This window comes from Puma concolor, chromosome C1 (genome assembly GCF_028749965.1).
Source record: "Puma concolor isolate L17-30 chromosome C1, mPumCon1.1.hap2, whole genome shotgun sequence".
Taxonomy (NCBI): Eukaryota; Metazoa; Chordata; class Mammalia; order Carnivora; family Felidae; genus Puma; species Puma concolor.
Genome location: NC_141674.1, coordinates 153,314,966 through 153,342,944, shown reverse-complemented (window position 1 = coordinate 153,342,944; position 27,979 = coordinate 153,314,966). Strand labels below are relative to the sequence as shown.

General features: G+C 38.3%; 1 pseudogene; it reads right to left on the bottom strand.

The window, feature by feature from the left end:
- Nucleotides 1-14,540: 14,540 nt before the first annotated feature.
- LOC112866071 (4-hydroxybenzoate polyprenyltransferase, mitochondrial pseudogene) lies at nt 14,541-15,331 on the bottom strand (annotated as a pseudogene).
- Between the last annotated feature and the right edge of the window lie 12,648 nt (nt 15,332-27,979).

Here is a 27,979-nt window from a genome sequence, read left to right as displayed (position 1 = left end):
TGGTCTGAGATTTCATTCCCTTTATAGAAACACTACTGCATAAACAATATTTCTGCATGTTTAAATTTTTTTTAAACAAAATGTGCTTAGTTGCCAGAGGAGGCCACTCCACAGTCAGGGAATTTGAGAATTATAGTAATTCAGGCACACTTACAATTTAATTTTACCTTAGGAGTTAAATAGGGAATTTGAAAGTTGTGGTTTTTGGTCTAGCATGTTCATCTAGGTGACTTTCTTCTTGTGACATTTGGAAAGTGCAAAGCCTGAAACAACTGAGTGTTTTGATAGCTCCTGAAATAAATGGCATGGTAAGAAACCCTAAGGATGTGCCAAATTGTACACTTAGTTTCAGTCCAAGTAGGGAAAATCAATCTTTCTTACTGAGGCAAAATTTACATACAACAAATTTTTTTTTTAAAGTGCCTAGTTTGATGAGCTGTCATAAATATCTACACCTTAGTAACCACCATACCAGTAAAAATGCCAAAAAATTCCAATCACCCAAGATGATAGTTTGGTATAAGGTTCTGGTCAACCAACATCCCCATAAACAATCATTGTCTATTTTGTAAAGACTGTAGGTTATTTGTCCTTTTTTGAATCATATAAATGGAATTATAAAGCATTTAGTCTTTTGTGTTCGATTTCATTTTTTCAACATATTTTAGAGATTTATCTGTGTTGTTGAGTGTGTTAGTTGTCAAGTGTGTAATTCAAGGAGTTTTAACAATTGTATACAATCATGTAACCATCACCCAAACCATGATATAGAATATGTCCATCATCCCAAACATCATGTCCCACATGCCCCTTTGTGGTCAACACTTCTGTCTACCCAGAGTCTCTGCCAAACGCTGACCTGCCTTCTGTCACAATAGTTTTGCTTATTTTAGAATTTTAAATAAATGGGGTTAACAGATTGTTTAGTGTTTTATTTTCTGGTATCTTTTACTTAATGCTTTCACAATTCGTTTGTTTTGAAATGTAATAGCATGCTCCTTTTCATTGCTGAATATTATTCATTGCATCTTATTATATGGATATTTTATGATTTGTGTGTCCATGGGCTAGTTGATAGATATTTTATGTGTTTTTTTTTCTAGTTTGGAACTATTAGGAATAAGGTTGTTATAAACATTCAAGTGCAAATATTTGATACACAATTATTTTCATTTTTTTAATTCCACAACTAGCTACAATTTGTATTGCTGAATTGTATGATGTGCGTAAATAACTTCATAAAGAAAAAGCAAACTGTTATCTAAAGGAACTGTACCATTTTTTATTCATGTTGGGGATCATCAAGAGGATGTGACCGCTGGTTGAATTCAGAGCTGGACTCAGGCAACACGAGGTTCTTCACCTCTTCCTCTGTCCTTCAAGTGGATGTTCTGCCCACCATTCCCAGACTAGGAGCTGTTCTAAGGACATAGCCTTGAGAGAGTAAGGTGTTGTTGAGATAATCTGGACTGATTATGTGACTCAACCCATTTAAGGCCTCTATCTAAACCTTTAAGATTCTGGTCAGCAGGTGAGAACATCTACTTGTTTCACAGCTGCCCAAGACAATACTCATATATAAGGTCCCTTGCTTATTAAACCTGGCACCTATTACTATGGAGTGGCCTGCCTTTCTTGGGTGTCTCTTTGCCCTCCTTATGTAGGGCCAGTGGCAAACCAAGAATTGGTGAGCTATCCAGCAGACCGAAGACATGGATCTTGGGAATGAGGTACTCTTGGGGAGAATCCTGAATCGGCGATTTACCTGTATACAGGTAGGGAGAGGTGGCCCATATGTTAGATGCTTGTGGACTATTAAATGAGCTGCCTGAAATGCCAGCCATTTTAATGCATTTGTTTGAGGAACCGGGCATAGTATACTGTGGCAGAAAAGAACAACAGATGGCTGCTGAAGTGGGCTGGCCTCTACTGTGGGCAATTTGGCTGTCCACCGACGCCCAATTAGAGGCTGACATTTGAGTTAGAAAGTTGGAAGAAGATCCGAGGTTAGAGAAAGGATGCGTGGTATCCATAATTTTGCTAGCCTCGGGGCTGCCTGACAAGGTAGGAGACCGGGATAGTAAGTTGGAGACTTCACCTGCCACTTTGCAAAGCTAAGAGGGAACAAACTGTCTAGGATGAAGATCAAGGTTCTTCTGCCAAAGCCTGAAAGGGATGTTATGAAATGGGATCCCTGGGAAAGTGAGGGGAGTGAAGAGGAGGATGTTGTGGTGACTGTCAGTGAAACACATGAAATGCCCTGTACTGTCTGACCTCTAATACAAAGGAAAATAGAAGCACAGCAACAGCATCCCTAGCCAGTTAGAACAAACAGCCCTTAATTTAGGATATATTTGTGATGTAAGAATATACTCCCACAGAGCTTATGTAAATAGCCATCAAGTTCTGGCAAAACTCCAGGTAAAGTATTCAGGCATGGTTAGTGTGGTTATAGGATGGGGATGGAGGGCAAGGAGTGGGGGGGGTGGCTGTGATATTTCTCTGACTGACAGCAGGCAAAAAAAATGAGCAACATCACCACATACCCTGCCCATTGGCAACATTTGCATGGTACTGAGGGGATTTAAAGCACTCACTACCTTATAGATTGGATTATTCCAGCCTGCAGGGATGCTTGGCCCAATGAAGGGGGAGTGTGGGCATGTGGGTCCCTGGAAATCTATAGAGGAGATACAACAAATTCTTAGGGAGTTTTGAAATAAGATAGACAATCTGTGCTATAGTCTTAGAAGGTCCTGATCTGGCCACAATCACTGTAAGATACTCTGGTGCATCCCAGCACCTAGTAAAGGATGCTGCTATCCATGCTGAACCTAATCATGGAAGAAGACATTTATTATGTTGAGCAACCCATTTCTGATTTGGGCGAAACTGACAAATATCAGGAATGAGTATGGGCTGTGGGAAAGACCCAAGAAAGAAAGGGAGCTCTGAAAACAAAAAGCTATCCCAATATGCTGTGAAGTGTAACCTAGAAGCAAATGTGGTTTGACCTCTTTGCTGCTGAGACCCCACCTGAGCATATATAAAGCAACACAATGTTGGTCATTTAATGGAAAAGCCTTAAAACCTGAACAACAGGGGCTCCTGGGTGGCTAAGTTGGTTAAGCATCCAACTCTTTACTTGGCCCAGGTCATGATCTCATGGTTGTGGGATTGAGTCCCACACTGGGCTCTGCCCTGAGGACAGAGCCTGCTTGGGATTCTCTCTCTCTTCCCCTCTCTCTGCCCCTCCCCCACTTACTACTCTCTTTGTCTCTCTCAAAATAAATAAACTTAAAAAAAAAACAAAAAAACACTGAACAACAGTTCATACCTGCCCCACCTTTCCCTATGATACCTGATGCCCTGCTAGCTCCAGCCAAGGCCTGGGGGATATCATCCAACTTAGGGTGGGTTCCTCCCATGCCCCAGGTATAGGATATAAGCCAAGATTACCTCCAACTGACAGCCATTGGAGGCCATCACAAGCCTCATATTGAGTTATTTACTGGTCCCCCAGAAATAAACAAAAGGTGACACTGGAGGTGACATGTAGAGTAGTCCCCCTTATCCATAAGGGAAACATTCCAAGAGTCCCAGGGGATAGTACTGAAATGACAGATAATACTGAACCCCATATATACTATGATTTTTCCTTTACACACATGGCTATGATAAAGTGTATATAAACTAGGTACAGAAAGAGATTGACAACAATAATTACTGAGAACAGGATTAATTATAGCAATATATTGTAATAAAAGTTACGTGATTATGGTCTTTCTCAAAGTATCTTTGCACCTTCTTGTGATGATGTGATATGATAAAATGCCTAAGTGAAGAGATGAAGTGGGACAAATAATGTAGGCATTGTGCATAGCGTTAGGCTACTATTGACCTTCTGGTGATTCATCAGGAGTATCACCTGCTTCCAGATTCTGCTTGACCACAAGTAACTGAAACCACAGGAAGCAAAACCATGGATAAGGGAGGACTACTATACTCACTTACATGGTAACTCTCAGAAGATTTCTGGCCTCGTCAGCACCATTGATGGTTACGGAAGGCAAAATGTTAGGATTAGGAAGGTTTCTTTGGTACTGCAAGTTGGGCGTTCTTCCCCACAGGCATATATTTTTAATCTCTCTGATACCAGAGAACATATTGGGCGATGGTATTCTACAAGATAAAATTTTGGAAACCTCTAGCAATGAATTCCACCTCCAGGTTACAGTAATAAAACCAGAGATAAGGGGAAAAGCCAATTGGGAATCAGTAAGCATATTGCCTCCACAGAATGGTAACTGTTGAATTATATAAATTGTCTAGGGAGCATAAAGAAATAGGAGAAACTATCCAAGACCTGCAACAAGTGGGTATTGTACACCCTGCCCATAGTGTTTTCAACAGCCTGGTATGGCCAATAAAAAAAGCTAGATGGCTCCTGGTAGATGACTGTGTACTACTCAGAATTGAATAAGGTAGTGCTGCCATCCTTGTGGCTGTGCCCAACCCTGCCACCATCTTAGATAACTTGGCCACAGTCCTAGGTATATACCATGCTGTAGTACACAAATGCATTTTTCAGTATAACTCTAGCCACTGAGTCACAAGATCATTTTGCCTTCACATAGGCGGGCAGCAAAGGACATTTCAAGTGCTTACTCAAGGTTACCTGCATAGCCCCACAATACATCAAGCAACGGTAGCTTAAGATCTGTCACTGGTCTCCTTCCTCACATCAGTAAAATGGGCCCATTACATTGATGATACAATGTTAACATGCGAAGACTTGTCTCTGCTGCAGGGCACTCTACAGGCTTTCCTAGAACATCTGCATGGGACAGGATGGATGGTGAATCTACAGAATATTCAAGGCCCAGGCACTGCTACAAACTTTTTAGGAGTCATTTGGTCAGGTAAGACGTGCATTCTCCTTGGGCAGCCTGGGTGGTTCAGTCGACTGAGCATCCGAGGTCATGATCTCATGGTTCGTGCGTTCGAGTCCCACATCAGGCTCACTGCTGTCAACCTGTCAGTGCAGAGCCCACTTCAGGTCCTCTGCCCCCCTCTCTGCCCCTCCCTTGCTTGCACTGTTTCCCAAAATAATAAATATTAAAAAACCCCACATAATATGTGCATTCTCATAGAAGCTGTGATTGATAAAGTGCAAGCCTATCCAACCTTAAGAAAAAGAAAGAGATGTAAGCCTTTGTAGGGTTTTGGGGCTTTTAGAGGATTGTAATTGCCCACCTGGCAGAGTGCCTCTGTTCCTTATACCACCTGGTAAAAGGGTACATGTGGGACTGGGGATCAGAGCAGAAAGCCACCTCTGAAAAAACAAAAATGTTAGTAAAGCCGATTAAAACTAGGCATTTTCCAAGCAGGGCTACCATTTGACTTAGGTATATCCGTGACTCCAGAAGATATGGGTTGGGCACTGTAGCGAAGAAAACAGAAGGGGAAAGTATTGATGGAATTTTGTCCCTAGCTCTGAAAGGGAACAGTGACTCCATATATACCCGCAGAACAACAGTTTCTGGTAGTATACACAGCACTCCTCCAAGTAGAGCCTCTCGTAAAAGAAGAGCATTTCATGGTTAAAACAATAACAACAACAACAAAACCCCACTTCTCTTTCTATCAAGGGCAGGGTTGAGAATATGTTCCACTGCCCCATTTCTGTGGTGGCTCCAATTCTCACTTTGACTAAATGGATCCCTATTTGCAGCAGAGGAGCACCTTGTCTGACAGTTCACTGTCCCTACAAATGTGAGTGCTTCTAGGCCCCAGAGGGTATGTAGATCCTCCAAATGGCCACTCCCCTTCCTGAGGCCTGTAGATAGGGAGCAGAAGAAAGGCACTACTAGGGAGCATATTGACAGGCACTACAATCACTATTCAGCCCAATTCTGACCTCAGCCAGAGGGAAACACAAGTGAACTGAGAAGCCAGTGGGCCAAACTCCGTGGTTTAACTTGTGATCACTTAGGAACCCTAGCCACTTAACCGTCTGCAGGGACAGTTGAGTTGTTCTAAAGGGATTAACCCTATGGCATGGATAATGGGAAGTTGGGGCATGGATGATCACGAATGAGCATTTTGAGGCCAAGAAATGTCGAAAAGCATTTTAGTTCACCAGCAAAAGCCTGTAGTAGTCCTCACTGCTTTCCATGTCCCAGTTCATAAGGCACTGGGTGCCAGCAGCCATTGGGTGCCAGCAGCTGATCCTTCAGTAGATACAGCAGATTGGGTGCAAAGAGAGAGTGACCACTGTAGCACTCGGGGGAAGGTGTATTGCCAAGAATGCTGGATTGCCCTTGAAATACAGTGACCTGGTTAGTGCAATAATAGCATGTGCTGTGTGTTCTAAACAGCCAAGGCAACTGCCAAAGGAGTCGGGGACCATCCATCCAAGTTCTCAACCTGTGAGAGACTGGCAAATTGGTTATACTAGCACCCTCCATCAAATGAATATTCCAAGTATGCCCTGGTTTGTGTGACCACTGCACCTGGCCTAACCCAAGCTTTCCTCTGTTACTGCACAAACAAGGCTGCCACCATTAGAGGATTAGAGAAGCTGAGTACTAGATACACACACCCTCATTGAATAGACAGGGACTGGAACTCCCATTTCAAAGGTCATGATGTACAAGACTAGACAAAAGTACATGACACTGAGTGGAGGTTCCATCTCTATTATAGCCCACAAGCAGCAGAGTTGGTAGAAAGGAAGAATGGAATATTAAAGCAGTAGATCAAATTACTAACAGATAACACCACCTAGGTTGGGTATACTAAGGTACCATTCCAGGCTTTAATACATTTCAGTGATCAACCAGTAGAGCCTATGGTCTCATATGTTAGCTTGGCCCTGCTGAGGCACCTAACGCCATAAAGGTATGGAAGTCATGGGAAACAGCCACTGTGCCCACTCTCATTGCGGATCAACATGCTGAGAATGCCAAGTCCCATCACACCCGGAGAAGGCATTGTCTATTGGAATTTGCAACAGGATGTCCCCACCCAGATGGGCGAGTAACTTTACACCTCTGGGTGAGGGGGGACCTACCCCACTTTCACTGGAATCCTATTGTCCTGCTACAAAACACTGTATCTGGAATGGAACATGCAGCACTGAAAGAGGGGAGAACATGGAGGTTCTGGTCTGGCATATGCGACCTCAGTCCATCGCATCATGCCTGACAGCGCTGCCTCCCTCAGTCAGCATATATGATATGAACATGCAGGTCAGATTTCTTTTTTTTTTAAAAAAATTTTTTTTTTCAACGTTTATTTATTTTTGGGACAGAGAGAGACAGAGCACGAACGGGGGAGGGGCAGAGAGAGAGGGAGACACAGAATCGGAAACAGGCTCCAGGCTCTGAGCCATCAGCTCAGAGCCCGACGCGGGGCTCGAACTCACGGACCGCGAGATCGTGACCTGGCTGAAGTCGGACGCTTAACCGACTGTGCCACCCAGGCGCCCCGCAGGTCAGATTTCTAAAGCTGCCAACCTCCCTCTCCTTAAGGCCAGGTGGGAACATTCTGTTTTCCATTGATAGATCATTCGACCACCATCTTTGTTCCCTCCATTGGTCTGGTGGACATTATAGAGTACATGGAAATGCTTACTAAATTCACCCAGGAGGACAGACGGAAAAGCCTCTCTTTACTGAACACTGAAATCTTTCTAACGAGAAAAGCTGTCTCCCAAAATAGAATCGAATATTATTACTGCCTTGCTAGGAGGCACCTGTGCCATTATCCCAGCAGACTTCTGTGTGCTCATACTGATGAGTCTGCTAATTTATCAACTTTATTAAATCACATGAGACACAAGTGACACCACCTTGAGGCATCCGACCACCAGCCTAGGGGACATAATAACTCAATGGTTCATATCATGGGGCTCTTGGTAGGGGAAAAAAAATGTTACTTATTTTGAGAATCATTATCTTAATCTGTGTTTTCCCTTGCATACGCCTATATTCCTGCTGTGGTGTCTGCCTCCAATGGAGCCAGACAGGCACCAAACGAGCCACCTTCACGCTAAGGAAATCCCTTGCTGACTGCTCGCACAAGGCACATTTGTGAAGAAGGAGATCTGTGAGATTGCCAAGAGGCGGTCACAGTGGTGTAGTGTTGGAGGAGGTCACTGAAAGGACACGACCGCAAATTGACCCACGAGCTGGATCCCGGCACCTGGAAGCTCCTCACGCCCCACCCTACCTCACTCCTCCATCTTTGGAATGTTCCGCCCACCTACCATTTCTACATAAAGAGCTGTTCCAAGGACGCATCCCTGAGAGACTAAGGTGTTGCTGAGACCATCTGGATTGGATACGTTGCTCAACCCAGTTAAGGCCTCTGTATAAACTTTCAAGATTCTGGCGGCGGGCGCGGAGATCCACTCGTCTTGCTGCCGCGGTCCTCCACAAGCCTCGTAAGTAAGCTCCTTGTTTGTTCAGCCGGCCTCCTCCAATCTGGGACGGCCTGCCTCTTTCTTCCCTCTCTTCCTGCCCGCTGTGTACCACGGGGGCCAGTTTGGGAACCGGCGAGCCCCATCAATGGTGTATAAGAGCTGCCGTTGCTCTGCCTTGTCACTAATACTTGGCCCTGCCACTTTTGTGTGTTGGTGCATGTGTGAGCCTGCGTAGGTGGCTTTGGGTTTGTTTTATCAATTGCCACAACCGGGAGGTGATGCCTCATGTTTTTGTCGTGTGTTTCTCCAACCACGTGATCTTGAACGTTGTTTCCTGGGATTATTTGCTATTTATACTTCTTACTTCTTTGGTGAAGCACCTGTTAAACGATTTTGCCTGTTGATACGTGTTTTAAGTTAGTTGGTCTTAATATGTGGTATGGACATCCAAGTTATTTATGAGATATGTTTCGTAAATATCTTCTACAAATCTGTGGATGGCCGTTTCGTTTTTTTAAACAGTGTGTTTTAAAGAGCAAAATAATTCAATTCTGATGAAGCCCAATTTATCTTTGGTATTGTTGTTCATGATTTTGTATTCTAAGAAATATTTGCCTAATCTAATTTTCTCCTAAGATTTTTTTTCCCCTCCTAGAAGTATATCTTTAGCTCTTACATTTAGGTATATTATTAATTTTCATCCAATATTTATAATGGTGTAGGACAAGATAGGAGGTTTATTTTTTACATATGGTTATCCAATTCAGCACCATTTGTCGAAGAGGCTACTGCGTTCGTTCCCTATTAGTGCTGTAACATATGAAAAGAAATTTAGTAGCTTAGCAAGTTTGTTCTGGAGGTCAGAAGTACAAAGTCAGTGTCACTGGGCTAAAGTCAAGGCGTTGGCAATGCCAGTACCTTCTGGTCTAAGGTAGGATCCTTTCCTTACTTTTTCCAGATTCTAGAGGTTCTTTGGATTCCTTGCTCAAAGCCATTTCTTCTGTCTTCTAAGCCAGCAGTAGAGCCCTGTCAAATCTAGTTTACTGATTCTGCTTCTGTCATCACATTGCCATCTCTCACTCTGAATCTTCTGCCTTCCTCTTATAAGGACTCTGGAAATTACATTGTCTTTGCCTGGAAAATAAAGACCCTTAATAACATCAGCAAAGTCCCTTTTGCCTTATAAGGTGACATCTTCATGGGTTTAGAGGATTAAGACATAGACATCAGTTGATATGTGTGGTAAAGTCCCTAATTTCAGTCCTGATATTGGTGATTTGTATTTTTTGATCAATTTATTTTATCCACTGTTATATTTTTAAAAGAACCAGCTTTTTAATTTATTGATTTTCTCTACTTTTTTTGGTTTTCTACTTCATTTTATAGTTCATTGACTTCTGCTCATATCACTAGTATTTCCTTACCTCTAGTTACTTTGGATTTAGTTTGATTTTTATTTTTCTAGTTTTTTAAGATAAAACTTAAATACTGCTTTGAAATGTTTCTTCTTTCCTTTAATGATTATTTAATTCAATGCTGTAAAATTCCCTGCAAGCAATGCTTTAGCTATGTACTTCATATCCTATTATGTGGATTTTTTCATTCAATTCAAAATAGTTTATAATTTGCCTTATGATTTTTCTTTTAACTATGAGTTCTTTCAAAGTGTATGGTTTAATTTCCAAATATTTGGGAATTTTCCAGATATCTTTCTTTAAGTTTACTTCTGTTGTGTTCAGATAACGTTTTGTATGAACTCAGTCCTCTCAAATTTATTTTGATTTGTTTATGAACCAGAATATGGTCTGTTTCGATGAATGTTCTATGTACGCTACAAAAGAATACTTGTTCACCCAGCATGAAATAGGGTTTATAAATGTCAATTTGGCAAAGTTGATAGTGTTGTTCCAATTCATTTGGATCTTTATATTTTTCTATTAATCTTTGAGAAAATGATAGTAGTATATAAAAAAGAGTTAATTACACATTAATCAACTTAATTGTTCAATTGTGACAAGGGCTCATACGTCTCAAATAGTTTTTACTTGCAAAACAAATTTATTATTTAAGGTCTCATACCATCATCAACTGCTTACAGGCGAGGCATGTTAGTACCAGGAAAAGCCAAGATCTATGATGGCGAAGGTCTTTAAAGTATGCTGATTTTACAGGCCATATTCTGTAGCTGTGTGACTAGCCTTAACTGTTGGAGCCCCATTACCATTTATGGAAACCAGGTGCAAATTATAAATCCAATTAGTATTTCTAAACAATGCTTTCAGGGTATTAAATCCTACTCTGAAACAACTCACCAGCTCATGGTTGTAGAATACTATTTATCTTTCAATAATTTCCATAGCATTCACCAAGGGTCAGTAGCTCTTGATATAAGCATGAGAGAAATCCAAACCATATAAAATGAATCCACATTATACCAGTGAAGTGTAATTATCGATATAAGACAACAACCAAATAACACATAATTCCTGTGAAAATTTTGTCAGATTTTTGCACCAACTTAGCTATTTTCTTACAACCTTTGTCCATTGCAATTTGAACTTTATTATAAGCTTAGGATTATAGCTTTTAATAGATAACTAATTCATTATTAATGAGATCTAAGTCCTATTCAGGCCCATAATTCTCCACTGAGATTATATCACATCCTAAGCAGACTTTAACTCAGTTTCCCAGTACATTTGATCAACTATCTGTATTTTCATAAGTCTTATGTCATCTATCAAATTGACTTTACCAGTCATCTGACTATTGTATCAAATTGCAACATTATTATGAATATTAAAAATATATAAAACAAATAAGAAATTATGACTGTAGGATTTATTGCTACTTTCCAACAGAAATAACCATTTCCTATGTGCCAAATATTATGTACAATTATTAACCAAAGGCCGTGGGTCAGTGAGATATAAAGTTCTAGGTATTCTGTGTGAAGATAAGTTCCTCATCACACAGAATCAAAACAAGATGAGTTTCAAATGGAAGGAGGCTCTTAAGAAAGGCTTTTAACTATCTCTTGGGAGTATTCATGTAAAATTTAATGTTTGTCAATTGTACAATTGGGCTGTCTTATTCTGATCTGTGATGATGCCAGAGATGTTAAGAAGACCGATATAAAATATACTTCCCATTTGGAAACTTCTATTAATAAGGGGATCCATATATTTTCCATAAATGGACTGCTTGTGCTCCGGCAGTTGTATACCAGGTCAACAGGATTGCTTGTGTTCGCCTCTGTTCGAAGTAATACATTTAAAACTCCTGTTAGTGTGACGATACAAAGCTTTTTCTCACTGTTACGCATGGGCATGTTGTCTTAACTTTGTTCTATTTTGTAAAAACTATTGAGTTAAAACTCTATTATCAGACCAAACAGCTTGCAGTCTTGTGGCTACTTCATGGAATTTGAATGATCCCCAAGCCACCTTTTCTTACAGGACCTTTTTTTCTCTAAGAACTCTCTTAATTAAAGAAAATTCCATTTATCTAAATATCCCTAGGCCTGCTCTTATTTCCCCTAAAGGTCTCTTTGATTTGGTTGTGTTTTTCCATCATGTTTGTCGTGCCCACTGTGTGCTAACCGTCCATGTGTATTTGGAAAACATACCTTATAACTAAAAATGCCATATTTCATATTTCAGTTTCTTTAAAACACTATGAGGCACCAGCAAAGTAGCAGAAGACATTCTGTCCTACCTTTTCTTAACAGTTCATCAAAATTTATAGTTACACAATGATCTTCATTTTTAATATAGAATGAAGTGCATGAGGTTTGGCCTATGAAAAGAAATTCACATAGATATAGTCCAGTTTGGGTCACAATAGTAAATATAGCCTGTACAATGAGAACCAAACAACATACATACCATATTAGTGTTCTTCCCTTTAGATGTCATGGGGATTTCTATTCTGTTCTTTTATGGAAGCGTATGACATAAGCCATTCCAATAATGATTTTGGATGATGCTATCTCCCAGGTCATGGTGTTTTCTTTTAGTAATGATGGAGAATCAGCAGAAAAAAGTGTATCATCCTTACAGGCATCTGACCCAAAACTAAGAAAGAAAATTATTTTTTTGCTGTGTAAGTCTTTTTCAAGATACCAAAACAGTGTTTCATGTTCCTTTATGAATAATTATTTTGTTAACTCCTTTACACTCAGTCATTAGTTTACATTCTTTCCATTTATTTTGACCTAAACTTTTCTTCCTCAAGTGTGCACCCAGGTTTAGCCACTGGGTTGATCCATATTGCTAGAGGAAATATGAACCTTGTTAGTGTCTCCCCCTTCAGCCATTCCCATTCATTTGGTGTAGGATTAGAAAAATACAGATTTATGGACTATCCCGTAAGTAATAAAGCACTTGATATTGTGGAAGTCAGTTTTGGCTTTATACATTCGAAGGCCTATGATTAAATGCATATGTATTTAGGATTTTATGTTTCCCTGAAAAATGTATCTTTTACCCCAGTTTTATTGAGATATAATTGACCTACAGTAATGTATAAATTTAAGGCATATGTAGCATAATGACTTGACTTGCATTCATTGTGAAATGATTATCACAATGGGTTTACTTAACATTCATCATGTCCTATAGATACAAAACGAGACAAAACATGGGTACCTGGGTGGCTCAGATGGTTAAGTGTCCATCTTTGGCTCACCTCATGATCTAATGGTTTGTGTGTTTATGCCCCACATTGGGCTGTCTGTTGTCAGTGCAGAGCCTGGTTAGGGTCCTGTCTCCCTCTCTCTCTGCCCTTCCTCTGCTCATGCTCTCTCTCTCTTTCTCGCTCTCTCAAAAGAAAAAATTAAAAAGAAAACATTTTCCTTGTGATGAGAACTTTTAGGATCTACTCTCAGCAACTTTCAAATATACCACACAGCACTGTTAACTATTAGTCATCATGTTGTACATTACATCCCCAGGACTTATTTATAACTGGAAGTTTATACCTTTTAACTGCCTTCATCTAATTCAATTACGAATTGACCCTTTAACATTATAAAGCATTGCTATTCACCGTTTATAATATTCTTTTCTCTGAAATAAACATGATATAATAATTCCTATAGCCATTCCAACTTTGTTTTGATTTGTGCTTACATGATATGTCACTTTTGTCCTTTTACTTTTAACGTATCTTTGTATTTAAAGTAGATTTGTTATACACAACATAAAGTGAGTCTTACTCTACTCTACTTTACAATTGGAACACTTATGCCATATGCAATTGAGGTAATTATCAATATACTTGCATTTAAGTTTATAATCTTGCTCTTTGTTTTCTGTTTTGTCATGTGTTTTTTTCTTATAGTAGGTAAAATAATTTTTTTCTTATTTAAATTCTATGTATAATATAGAATAGTTTCCTGAATTAGTTTTTTGACAGTGAATAAAAGTTGCAATTAAAAACAATAAACCTTAATTTTCCATAGCCGCTTTTATTTTTTCCTTAAAAAGAAAGCCCATTTTTTCTAGAGAGACATTCATTTACATATGTATTCTAACACACATTTTTTTTCCTAACATGCCAAAACATATACAACCCCCATTATTTCAGAGGAGAATTATAATGAACAGAAGAATACATCAGCTTAAATTCTCAAGGTCATCTCAAATCCTGAAAACTCCCTGCTTTCTGTGATAGGGAAGGAGTTTTGCTAGTAAATAGTTGGACTAAAATCCAGGTAAAATGCTCTAAATCTTCATCTTCTGATTCTTAATTTTTTTAATATATTGCAACAGACAGTTTAATCAAATCTAAACATGTGCTAGAAAGACCTGAGAGTGTTTTATAATTTGTTTTTAAAATTCCTAGGTAGGGGCGCCTGGGTGGCCCAGTCAGTTAAGTGTCTGACTTCGGCTCAGGTCATGATCTCACAGCTTGTGAGTTCAAGCCCCGCATCGGGCTCTGTGCTGACAGCTCGGACCCTGGAGCCTGCTTCGGATTCTGTGTATCTCTCTCTCTCTCTCTCTGCCCCTCCCTCGCTCACACTCTGTCTCTTTCTCTCTCTCTCTCTCAAAAAAATAAATTAAAAAAAACATTAAAAAAAAAATTCTTAGGTAAACTTCATTTGCCAATTTTACATTCTTCTATTTATATTTTTCTTTGTTTTGTCTGTCTTCTTTTCTTTCTACAAATTCCCAGGGACAGTCCTTAAAAAACTATTAGTCCTATTACTTTGTTGGAGGTAAGTTTATTTCCACCGCCCTCAGGTTTGTGGATGTCTAGAGTGAATCTGATGAGACTGATTGTCTCCTATGGCCAGAGGGGGGTCATAGCAAGTGATCTGGTACTGGCCAGGCCCCACTAGTCACAGTGCCTCCAGTATCCTGACACTAAAGCCCTTGAGCCACTGCTTGGTGTTTCTGCAGAGCCACAGCACCATGGACTTCAGGCCAGTTAGAACATCATCTCTTTTGTCCTGATGAGCATAGATAGTATCACATTTTACTGGCCATATAATTTCAGAAAATAAAGATGCAGGTAAACAGTTGGATCACAGGAGCCCTTGAAAGTAGACCATCCAAGTAACGATCCCCAAGGCTAATTCTTGGGGCGGTATGTAATTCTTTTTATGATGTATGTAATTCATTTTATTAGCGAGTAGGAGATAATGAGAAGTAGGGATGCTGCTCCCTGAGCTATGCTTTTTATTGTAGTCACTGTCCCCGATGTCGTGAATAGTACAGCCTACTCCACGCATCAGAGAAGTTCCAATGCCAAAGAGCATGTATGAATCTGAAAAACAACCCAGTTCAGAGGCCAAGTCTGTGCTCAAGATACATGGCAGACTCGGGAACAGATTCCAATGGGTTTGTCCAAGAGCATGAAGAGCAGGTAGGGTTGTAGAGGGTGGGGCACCAAATCCATGACCCCCAAAGCCACAGGCTGAGCAGCTGCTGGGCCTGAGGGTCACCAGTCCCCCTGCAGCAGTGGTTGCCAGAGTCAGGGAGCAGCCCTAGGAGGCCAGCAGCCTTGCCTGCCTCATACCCACAAACTCCACATGAACCTTTGCCGGGGAACCTAGGAGGTATGGTCCCTGAGCTATGTGTTCTTTGTTCTTTTTGCTTCATTCCCTGCCTTCTTTGGCTTATTGAGTACTTTTTATGATCTCTTTGTATCACCACTATTATCTTATTAGATACATAATAAGAACTCAAGAAACAGAACTAATAGGATATATGTATTAAAAGATTTATTCTGAGGAATTGGCTTATGTGATGGAGAGGGCTGACTAGTAGGCAATCTGGATGCTCAGACAGGAGTTGATGTAGCCTTGAATCTAAAATCTGTAGTAAGGACCAGCAACTGGAAATTCAGGGAGGATTCTTATGTTAAAATCTTGTGGTAGAAATCCTGTTTCTCCAGGAAACCTCAGTTTTTGTCTTAACGCCTTCAACTGATTCGGAACACATTCATCATCACGAGAATCCCTCACATTGCCATATGTTAGCCATACCCACTTCTCTCCTGCCCCACCCTCTTCTTAACCCCTGTCAACCATAGACCTGTTCTCCATTCCCATAACTGTATTTTCAAGAATGTTATAGAAATGGAATCATACAGTATGTACCTTTTGAGATTGTTTTTTCTTTCCACTCACCATCCAGGTTTCATTATGTCAGATAATTCTAACATTTTTGTGATTATGGTCTGGGTGTCCATTGATTGTCTTTTTTATATTTATTTATGTTTTATTCAGTGTGGGATCTCCCTGGTTCTCAGTATGAGGAGTGATTTTCAGTTGAAATCTGGACATTTTTATGTTATGTTCTGAGACTTCAGGTATTATTTAAAATTCTGGTTTAGTTAACTTTTTCTGACACTGCTTCATAAGGAAGGAGTGGGGATTCTAGATGGAAATAGAAATTCAAGTTGCCCACTTGGCCTTTGTTAACAACTATGGGAGTGAAGGCTTTGTTACTTTTTGATGAACTTTCAAATCCGAGCTCCCCATGTGGAGTCCACTCACATTGTGGTGGGGATAGGCTCATACCACTGATTAAGAGTCCTGAATCTTCCCTAGGGCTGCCATGACACCAGTGGGGAGTAGTTCCTTGTTAACTGCTGGCTGGTGTGGGATCTAGGCTGTATGGGCTTCATTAACTCTGGGGGCAGGGGATTCATTACTAGCTGATGGGAATCAAAATCCTAACTCCTTACTTGACCTTCTTCAACACCACCTCAGGAATAATGACAGCCTCATAAGAATGGAAGTCTAGCTTTGCCACTCAGCCTGTGCTGCTCTGGTTGGGCTGTGGCCATGGCTTTTTCTTTATTTTTTATTGTAGTAGATTGATTATTGTCTAAAAGTTTTTGGTCTTGCTAGATTGACTGTTCCTGGTCTCTCAGACAGAGAAAAGACACTTTGGTGTTTTGTTTTGTTTTGTTTTCTTTTTTTGTCTGCATTTTCTGGAATTTCTAAGCTATCATCTTCTTCAGCTCCAAGTCTGGGATATGAAACAAAAAGGAACTCACCACCATGTTGCCCCTTGGGTCTTGAGATCCTTGCTGGTCTACCTTCTGCTACCTTTCAAAGTCTTAAAGTATTACACATGCACAAATACACACACACACACACACATACACACACACTTCTACCTATCTATCTATCATCTATCATGTATCTATCTATCTATCTATCTATCTATCTATCTATCTATCTATCATCTATCTATGTATCTTTCTATCTGCCTACCATCTTAGGTATCTAGGATGGTATCTATCTACCATCTTAGTTTTCTAGGGCTGTCATAATTAAGTACCACACACTGGGTGGCTTAAACAAGAGAAGTTTATTTTCTCATGGTTGGGGAGGCTAGAAGTTTATGATCAAGGTGTCAGAAGGTTTGGTTTCTTTCTCAAGAATTGTAGATTGCTGTCTTATCATTGTGTCCTCACATTGTCTTTCCTCTGTGCATGTTTGTGCATGCGTATGTCTGGTGTTTGTGCGCCCAAATTTTCTCTTCTTATAATGGTACCAGTCAGATTAGATTAAGGCATGAATTCACATATATATGATTTTTGTTGTATTTAGAGAAATAGGGAAAAGTATGTGTACTCCATCATCCAGAAATAGAAGTCCTCCTTGTTATTGGTTTTAATGTTATCACTTTCAAGATCTTATTACATTCTGGCCTCCATTAAATCTAGTGAAATGTCAGCCATGGTTTTTAGTTGTATCTGTCTTTGTAATATACATTGTTTTTTCTTTTGGTTTTCAGCAGTGTAAATATACATGTCTAGATATGGTCTAGTTTGTGTTATACTATTTTGCATTTGCTGACCTCTTTGTAGTTTATATTCTTAACAAATTTTGAAAATTTTCAGCTCTAGTATCCTGAAATACTTTTTCTATCCCATTTTCTCTTCAAGTCCTTTTGGAACTCCCATTACACATCACAGATCACTTGTTTTTTCATCACAGATCATTGAGGCTCTTTTGTTTTCTTGTCATTTTATCTCCATTTTTCACATTAGATCATTTCTATTGAACATTTTCTGCATACATTGATCCTTTCTTTGGCCATCTCCAGTCATCTGTTAATCCGTTTTAGTGAATCTTTTATTTCAGATATTGCACTTCTAAATTCTAAATTCCCATTGGGTTATTTTTATATTTCTCATTCCTCTGCCGAGATCCTCCATATATTCACTAATTTTGACAATAGTTTCCTTTTGATCCTTGAATATGCTTTAATAGCTTAAAGTTCTTTTTTGAAAACTCCACTTCTGGGTTATCTTGGAATCTCTTACTGACTTGTCTTTCTCTTAAATATGGGCGACATTTTTTTTCTCATGTAACTAGTAATTTTTATTGTATACTAGATATTGTAGATAAATACTTACAGAAACTCTAGATTCTACTATCTTTCTCTGCAGAATGTTGATTTTTGTTTATCGGACTGGTTGGCTGTTAAACTTGAACTATGGAAGCTTGGTTTTATACATTATTAGAAAAGATCTGGGGGCATTTGGGAGGCTCAGTCAGTTAAGCGTCTGACTTCAAATCAGGTCATGATCTTGCAGTCTGTGAGTTCAAGCCCCACATTGGGCTCTGTGGTTGCAGCTTAGAGCCTGGAGCCTGCTTCAGATTCTGTGTCTCCCTCTCTCTCTGCCCCTCTCCCATCCGCGCTCCCATGCTCTGTCTCTCTCTGTCTCTCAACAATAAGTAAACATTAAAAAAAATTTAGAAAGGAAAGATCCGTTTTGATTTTATCTTTGTTCAAGATAAGTATTGTAGTACTAGTATGTCCTTGATACTTAAGACATGATGGTGTGGTATTTCCCTGAAAAGAACCCAAACTCAAAATTTTATCTTCCTTCTCTAGGAAGAAACTGAGATTTCTGCCCACTGAAGTCACCCTTCCACTTGATGTTTTTCACTATTATCATTAGAATGTTCTCCATGTATGCACAGCTTAGGGAAGAGCCAGTAATTTGAGGATAGTCATACATAGATTTGGGGAATACCCTCTTTCTTTCCCCTAGGGTTTTTACACTCAATTTTCAGCAACTCTGGTAGCCCTAATTCTGTTCTGAGGCTACAAGCCACTGAGACAACAATTTTTCGCTTGTGTTCTAGTCACCTCTTGCCATGTGGACTGGAATATGCTCTAGAAAAAAAAGTGGAGCTCACTTTAAGATATAATTCCCCTTAATTTTATGTGTCTATTCATTTGCTCTCCCATGCCTTCGAATAGTTATTTTTAAAAATATTTTGTTTGGCATTTTTATTTGTTTTCTGGGAGAGGGTTAAGTTTTACCAGTTACTCTACCAAAGCAAACTCTTTAAATTTACATTTGTAAATAAAGGAAAACAACCTATTAAAGAATGGTAAGAAGATAGAATGGAACCTAAATGATAGTAATTTACTGATTTCTTAGGATGATGCATGAAAAATGCCTTCCACTGGGTCTTTGGGTTTTAACAATCTGAAATTGTTTTTATTTGAATAGAGGTTAGGGATATCAAGTAGTTCAAAATAACAATGAAATAAATTGACAAAAACAGGAAAAAAATCAAAGAAATATAACATTTGGCTTTGTAGTCCCATTCTAAAATCTGATCTTTAGACTGAATCTCACACTAAGTTTGCTAAATCTAAGGCTTCATGGAACAATGTCAGTTCGTATAATCTAAGACTTCAAAGAAGAAATAGTAATGAACTTTTAAATTTTTTATCGGATTCTTGAAAAGTAAGATTTTTCCTCTTATGACTAACAGAATTATTTTATTAATAATAAAATGCCAGGCAGTGATCTTTGTGTGCTGCTTCATTTGGGAAGCATGTGAAAAGAATAGGTTTCTTAAGGTTTGCCTAGAGACTCTTAAATACAGAGAACAAACTGAAGGTTGATGGGGGTGGCGAGATGGGCTAAATGCATGATGGGCTTTAAGGGGGCACTTTTCGGGATGGGCAGCCGGTGTCATATGTAAGAGACGAATCACTGGGTTCTACTGAAGCCAAGACTATCCTTGTATCTTGCAATTTCAGGGCAGTTTTCTTTTACTTTCACACTTAATTTCAGGAGTCAAAATTAATTCCTCCTTAGAGCTATCCCTATAAAATTTGTTCTAGCAAACAGAAGTAAATGGAAATACAATTATCTTCAAAGAATGAAGTAATAATCATCTTAGCCTAAACATTGAATTTCCCAACTATGCCCACATTATGGCCTGCCTTTTCTATTATTTAAACTTGGTCCTTTGTTCTTAAGCTTTCCTTTTCTTACTGTGCTTGCAAATCAATGGAAAGGCTGCCTCTCGAAAGATTAAAAAGTAATTTTCTGGGAAAACACTTTTACATGATTAAGCACTTCTTTTCAAGGTAAACATTAAGCATTATGTGCACAATTATAGTTCTTTAAGCTAAGCTATTATACCCCATCGGGTAAATCTTTATTCATACTTTATTTTTTTCAACCCAACATTGTTTACCAAATAGACCTGAAATATTATGCAATTCAAGTTTGAAATGCATGTTATCTTGAAAAAAATCAATGTTAATTGAATTGGTTATACATGAAATTTTGTTTGCATTTTTTCTCTTTTGTTTGTATATATATTTTTATTTCTAACACTTCTTCCTCCCTCCCTCCCTTCCTTCCTTTTCCTTCCTTCCTTGTTCTTTCTTTCTTCCTTCCTTCCTTTCTTTCTTTCTTTCTTTCTTTCTTTCTTTCTTTCTTTCTTTCTGCCTTCCTGCCTTCCTGCCTTCCTGCCTTCTTTCTGATTTTTATCTGAAATACATTTAAAATATTAACAGTAACTCAACATGGTACTGGCTAAGAACTCTTTAGCATTGGTCAGTTTGATCAGATATTTGGATTCTATCTCTCTATGTGGATTTCTGTCTGTAAAGATGGGAATGAGTGTTTATTAATATTTACATATAATATGTATACTTATGTGTATTTCTCTTATCTTTTGATCATATGCCTTTCACTTTCCCTTTCTCCCTGGTTTCTGCCCCCTCAATCTATCATTTCAATTTCACGAATACTTATTTTGCTAGTGACCTTTTTATTTCATCATACTCTGTGAGTAGGTGTTCATCACTTGTGTCCTGTTACAACACAGGTCTTCCTTTCAAATCCAGTATACGTCAGATACGTTTTCCCTGTTTGTCAACCTGATAGAGTATACTGGACTTTCTAGTATTATTTTGTATTAGATTGGTTCAAGAAACAAAGTAAAGGCATGCATTGGATGAGGACACATTGTGTACCTATCCAACTATGCGCTCTTTTGGGGAATTGTTATGTCAGGTTTTCAAGTTTTTAAATATTTATTGTGCTTGTTGCTGCTTCTGCTAAAATGTATTAACAATTTGCAATAATTTGTACCCTGTTGAACTCTTACTGAAGTATATTGGATACAGAGGAGTATAGTTAATGTTTTGGCTCTTATCTCCTGCTAGGTATATTAGTGACTGTTCTGATTTAAAATTTGTAATGGTTTAACACATATTTTATCAAAGACATCTAACAACAATTATGCTATTTATTTTTAACAATTCTATTAGTAAAATTAAACAACTGCAAAGTTTGACTGAACATGTCTTGATTATATCACGTATCTCTGTCACCTGTAATCTTTGCTCAGTTTTGAGTTGCATTTATATGATGTGACTGAATATTTTTATTTAATGTGTTATATTCATTATTATGTTATTAGTAATACTGTATTGAATATATTTATGAGAGTTTTCATGCAAATGCCATAGCAATATGGCATTTTTTTTAATTTAAAAAAAAATATTTTTCTTAACGTTTATTTATTTTTGGGACAGAGAGAGACAGAGCATGAACGGGGGAGGGGCAGAGAGAGAGGGAGACACAGAATCGGAAGCAGGCTCCAGCCTCTGAGCCATCAGCCCAGAGCTTGACGCGGGGCTCGAACTCAAGGACCGTGAGATCGTGACCTGAGCTGAAGTCGGGTGCTTAACTGACTGAGCCACCCAGGCGCCCCATGGCATTTTATTATCTGTAGCTTCCTCAGATTTAGGGAGGGGAAGTATACTCAATTCACAATTATTGAACACCCACAGGTACATACCATTTGTTGTAATCTACTTGTCATAATTCTGTCTGCCAGAGGTAGAAACACATTCACCATCTTTTAAACTTATTGCATCCTTTAAACTTATGGAAACATTTAAGAGGCTATGTGTTTCAGGCAATGCCAGGAGCGGTTCAATTAAAAAATTACACTACTAGATGTTTGACATGGTGTACACTCTAGATTACAGTTAGATCTCATATCTTGATTAAAGGCCTAATCTATTCCCTTTGCATTGCTTCTCTACTGTTCTGTGTTGCCTAGGATGTTAATCGCAAGGGGACAGAATAATCAATTAATGGTCAAGGGACCAGGAGTGGCAACCCTTTTGCAGTACATTTTTTAACATTGGTGTAGACCAAAGCACTGCTGATTTACACAGTTTGTTTACTCTTCTAACCATATGAGCCTATGAACCACAACTATGGTTATGCCTTAAAATCAATTATTCTTTCCTACAAGTACCAGTAGTCTCAAGTGAAGTAAAATTTCTTAGTGTATAAGGCCAAAGATGGACAAGTATGTGTGGTAAGAAAGGGTTTTCCGTAGTTGAAAGTTATCAAAAGAAAAAGAAGTTCTTAAAAAAAATGTTTGGCAGATGTGAAAAATGACTATTCGTTAGTATTTCTAAACAATTCTTAAGAAAAAAATGATAAAACTTCTATAAATTCAAGTTTTAAAAATAGGAAAGAAAGAAGTTAGAGTTTCTGTTAAACAGAGTTGGAAATTAGCATCATCCTTACCAGATCATCAGTCATTCAGCTTCTGTTTGCACTCACACAATGATGAGAAACTCATTATCCCATGAGCATGCCTGTACCCTTAGACAAATTATCATATTAAAAATATTTCACAAATTTTTATTTGTGTAAAATTTCCACATATCCATAGACTTATGAGAATTAAAGACTAAGAACAAGCTAAAAATATTATGCCTTATCATAATATAGTTTATTATCTGCTTTTGTTGAAAAGTAAAATTCTTCTCTATTTCTAGCTGCATGAAGACACCAATACTAAATAAATCAGAAAGGAAATAAGCAATCTAAGACTGGGACTTCCCTATTTCATTTAGGTTTGGGCTTGTTTTAAAGTTAAGGTGAGGTTATATACCCCCTTTATTGTGACCTTTCTTTGGATAAAGAATTCCAAAATTTTCTATCCCTTTACCAAATAAGTATAAATATACTAAATGTTAAGACTCTTGCTAAACAAGTTTTAAGAAATAGCTATAAATGTATTATCAATCTTGAAATCTACCTTGTGGCCTTATTTGTTGGCATGTGTGGACAGATAATTTCACTTAGCTCAGTTATTAAACACTTTTTGCCTACTGTTGTAAGTCTCTTTTACCTTTCTTAACTGATTTAAAGTGACTTTGCAGTGGTGGGTCAAACAGTGTGCTGAAGTGGATTATATTGTTCTCCCTTCTTTGCTCATTGCCTTTCATCCATTATTCTCTAAGTATCTGTTCTTTCTTAGAACATTCCAGAGGTATTCTTGTTGGGATTTCTAAAAGGTTCTCCATAAGTAGCAGTATTCTTTTCTACCCAATTCTGAATAATTTAAGAAGTAAACACAAGAATGATAGCATAAGTCAAAATACTGCCTTTTTATTGATAGTGAGCAGATTACGGTAGGATATTTAGGTTTGTTCATTTGGTAGACTAATACCTCCATCATCCCTGCCCTGTAGGTTGCTGGCAACCGTGAATAATTAGACCAGGCCACCACTCCAAGAGGCAGCCGCCCTGAAGCAACAGGGGAATGTGTGTTTATGTAGTAGACAGCTTGCTCCCAAGAGGAAGGAAGGCAGAGGTGAGCCAAGCATGCTTGGTTAATCACCTCAGATTTACCCATCACATAAATCATCTTACCTTCCTAATGACAAAGATAGGTGAACAGTATGTTGAGAAAAAATTCCTCCTCAGGGAAGCCAGGAATGGGAGGTGGGGAGAGTGTTCCCAGTTAACGTACTCAGTGAAAAGAAATAGTGTGGGGAAGCTTTCTCTACCGTTCACAGAAGCTTCAGAGCACTGTTTTGTTCCAAAAGGCTACTGTTCCAGAGAGATATCAGATGAGGTTACAAAATGTTAGTTTACCCTATTTTTTAACTCTATTTTAGCTAGTTTCTTCTCTAGGTTATAATTTTTTTTTTCTTCTGGGGGCAGTCCCAAGCACCCAGAATTCCTCAGTAAGTGCCTGGTATTGCCACTGTGTTCCAATGCTTACACTTCTGTAGACACTTACTAATGGTAAATTATTTCCTTCACTATTTCCTACTAAGACTACATTTTAAAAATCTCTAGATATTTATAATGAGTTATTTCTATCATTACTTTCTTAGAGCATGGGAAGTTCTTAGTTGTTGTAGATAATTAGGCATGATACAGAGAGCCAGCCAAGAGTCTTGAGAATTAGCTGTAGATGTCATCTAAGTCCTTTGCTCAGGGTACTCTCAAGCCAGACCTATCCTAATCTGGCAGCTCTTTTGACCCTTCTATCAGGGTCATAGTACAACAAAATTGTATCTATTCATTCAGCTTTATAAACTATGCTGTTTAAATCATTCCCATTTTTTCTACTTATTAAGTTTTTGATCGTTACTAGTATTTTAAAAATCTCTCATTGCAGTTGTATTTCTGTCAATGTCACATTGGATTTAAACATCTCAATATATATCTCTTCATTAGTGCTTATACCATTACTAATGTAAAATGACCTGCTTTGACTGATCTGTTTTACTCAGGGAAGTTGTCTTTTGCTAGTAGGACAGCCCTGCCTTTGCTTTGCATTCTTCGTTTTACCTTTAGCCATTACACATCCTTTCATTCTTAGATTTCTTTTTCTTTCTTGCCTTCTTTCTCTCTCCCTTTCTTTCAATATATTTTTAAGGTGATATATTTATTTTCAGAGAGAGAGAGAGAAAGAGGAAGAGAGCAGGGAAGGGGCAGAAAGTGAGAGAGAGAGAGAGAGAGAGAGAGAGAGAGAGAGAGAGAGAGAGAATCCCAAGCAGGCTCCACGCTGTCAGTGTAGATTCCAGACGCTAGGCTTGACCTTAGGAACTGTGAGATCATGACCTGAGCAGAAATCAAGAGTCCATGCTTAACTGACTGAGCCATTCAGGCTCCCCTCCCTCCCTCTCTCCCTCCCTCCCTTCCTCCCTCCCTTCCTCCCTCCCTCTTTTTCTCCCTCCCTTCCTTCCTTCCTTCCTTCCTTCCTTCCTTCCTTCCTTCCTTCCTTCCTTCTTCTTTCTTTTCTTTCTTTCTTATATTTCTTATAAACTGATTATCTTTGCTTACTTATTTTTAAGCAATCTGAATTCTTATCCCAGTGCACCAGACTTTATATTCCCTGGCTCCTCAGTAACTTTCTGATCTCCTGGGCAGATCTGATTATCTCACTGTCATAGCTACACTGGTCTCCTTGCTGCTCTTTGAATACTCCTGACACATCTTCTCTTTAGTATGTACCATTGTCTACCATATTTAATGTTTTACTTAATTTATCTTATTGATCATCTGGCTCCTTTGGTAGAATGCATGTTCTATGAGGGAAGACATTTTTGCCTGTTTTGTTAACCACTCTACACAAAGGACCTAGGATACTTGTGGACTGAATGAATTAAACAAATAGATCTGTATTTTAAAGATATAATACTTAATTTTGGCATGAATTTCTCTTACTTTGTGCTAATCTAGCTGTTCCTTTCTCTAAATAAGTAGTTTTATCTGCTTATTAACTTCCAGAATTGTTTCAAAGTTAGCCATATGCTTTTTAGCTATATGAATGGTTTCCTCAAAGTTTTTCTGTGAAATTCATAAGCTAACATTATGCTGTGAAGTGTGGAGATTAAAATCAAAGCCTTGCTTTGATACCTCTCAGATGTGTGACTTAGGCAAGTTGTTTAACTTCTCTGTGACAATTTCCTTATCTACAAAGTGAGAGTCCTAATATTTTTTTGAGAATTAAATGAGTATATATGTATATGTGTGTGTGTGTGTGTGTGTGTGTGTGTGTGTGTGTGTGTACACATTTACAGTCCCTGGCACATCTTAAATACTGTACACTTGAAAACGGTTTTCTTAGTCCATTTGGGCAGATTATACCAAAGGTCACAGACTGGGTGCTTTAAACAACAGGCATTTCTTATAGTTCTGATAACTGCAAATCCAAGAACCACATGCTGGTATATTTGATGTCTGGTGAGGGCCCTCTTACTGTTTTATTCACCTTCTTCTCCATGTGTCCTTTCCCATGGTGGAGATCAGACAGAGGGCAAGCTGTCATGTCTCCTCTTCTAAGGCCACTAATTTCATTCATGGGGGCTTCACCCTTGTGAACTAATTACCTCCCAAAGACTCTACCTCCTAATTCCATCAAAGTAGGGGTTAGGAGTTCAGGAGATGAATTTTAGGGCCCTTAGTCAGTCCATTGCAGCATTGTGATTATCATGAAATTGTAAATATCTGGAACAAATAGTAATATTTTTCTCTTCTGTGTGAAAGATAAGAGAATAATCTTTTGTTCATTGGTGTTTTCCCATTCTTTGTTTCTTTAATCCAAAAATATAACACTGTGTTCTCCTTCTTTTCTCTTGCTTTAATAAACATTGGTTTACAAATACTTAATTTTACATAGTGCTAGCCCACAGGCTAAAAATAATAAAGTAGACATGATCATAACAGTATAGAGTTTAGTGAGAAAAGATACAGTAAAGAGGTGAATACGTAAAAATAAATGAATATATCAAAAAACTTAAGCAAATATTTTAATTATAATAAACCCATGCTGTGATAAGAAATACTAGGAAGGAACCTTGGTTTACAGTTGTCAAACAAGGGCCTCTAAGGTGATATGACTGAAAATGAGAACTAAACAATGGAAAAGGCTGGGAATATTGGCAATAGGGAGGCAGGAGGACCAGAAGGTTCCAGGCAGAAGCAACTGAATGTCCTCATAAGGTTATTCATGTTTAATCTTCAAAAATCCCAGAAGAATACATATTCTGTTTTTATTAACTTAAAGAAAACTTTATTTCATAGTTTCCTTGTAAATTTTTAGGCTAAGTTTTCTTTAGTTATAATTTTTTTTTGTTCTATTATTTCTATTGATAGTGTTTAAAATTTCCATTTTGGTAGGATGGATTCTGCAGAATCTAACCTAAGGCTTTCAGTATTTTATTTATTTATTTATTTATTTATTTATTTATTTATTTATTTAGAGGGTGCAGTGAGTGAGAGGCAGAGAGAGAGAGAGAGAATCCTAGGGGGGCAGAGAGAGAGAGAGAGAGAGAGAGAGAGAGAGAGAGAGAAAGAGAGAGACAAGTGGGACTCACCCGAAGCAGGGCTTGAGCTCACCGTATGTGGGGCTGGAGCTCACCCATTGTGGCCCTCGAACTCAGGAGCTGCAAGATCATGACCTGAGCAGAAGTAAGATCCTTAATAATTGAGCCACCCAGGCGCCCTCCCAGTATTTTATTTTTAAAAATTTCCTTTCATTTTACGTTTTGAGAGAATTTCTGGAGATAGACTTTTTTAGTCATTTGATTTTCTGCAGCATTCGCTGTTCTCATTATTTTTTAAATATGGTATGTATGCTTTAAATTCTCTTAAAATTCCTCATAAACTCAAATAGCCCCCATTTTTATACTTTTATGCTTCTTCTTTATAACTCAAATAGGCAAAATCTTTTTTGAATCTTATTGGGAATAAAAAATCTTTTGTTTCTAACGTGTTTTCTTTTTCTGTTTGTTTAACTCTTTTAATAAGAATAAACTTCTGTGTCTTTCAAAAAGTCACCTTCATTTGAACTTAATAATCTTTTAAAGGCTTGATAGGATTTTTGTTTTGTGTTGTTTTCTGTCAGTAAGAGCTTCTGACTTTTCAGTATTGACTGGTCATCAAATAGAATTAGGCAAAAGTCAGCGAGGGCTCCTGCCAATATGTAAAGACATT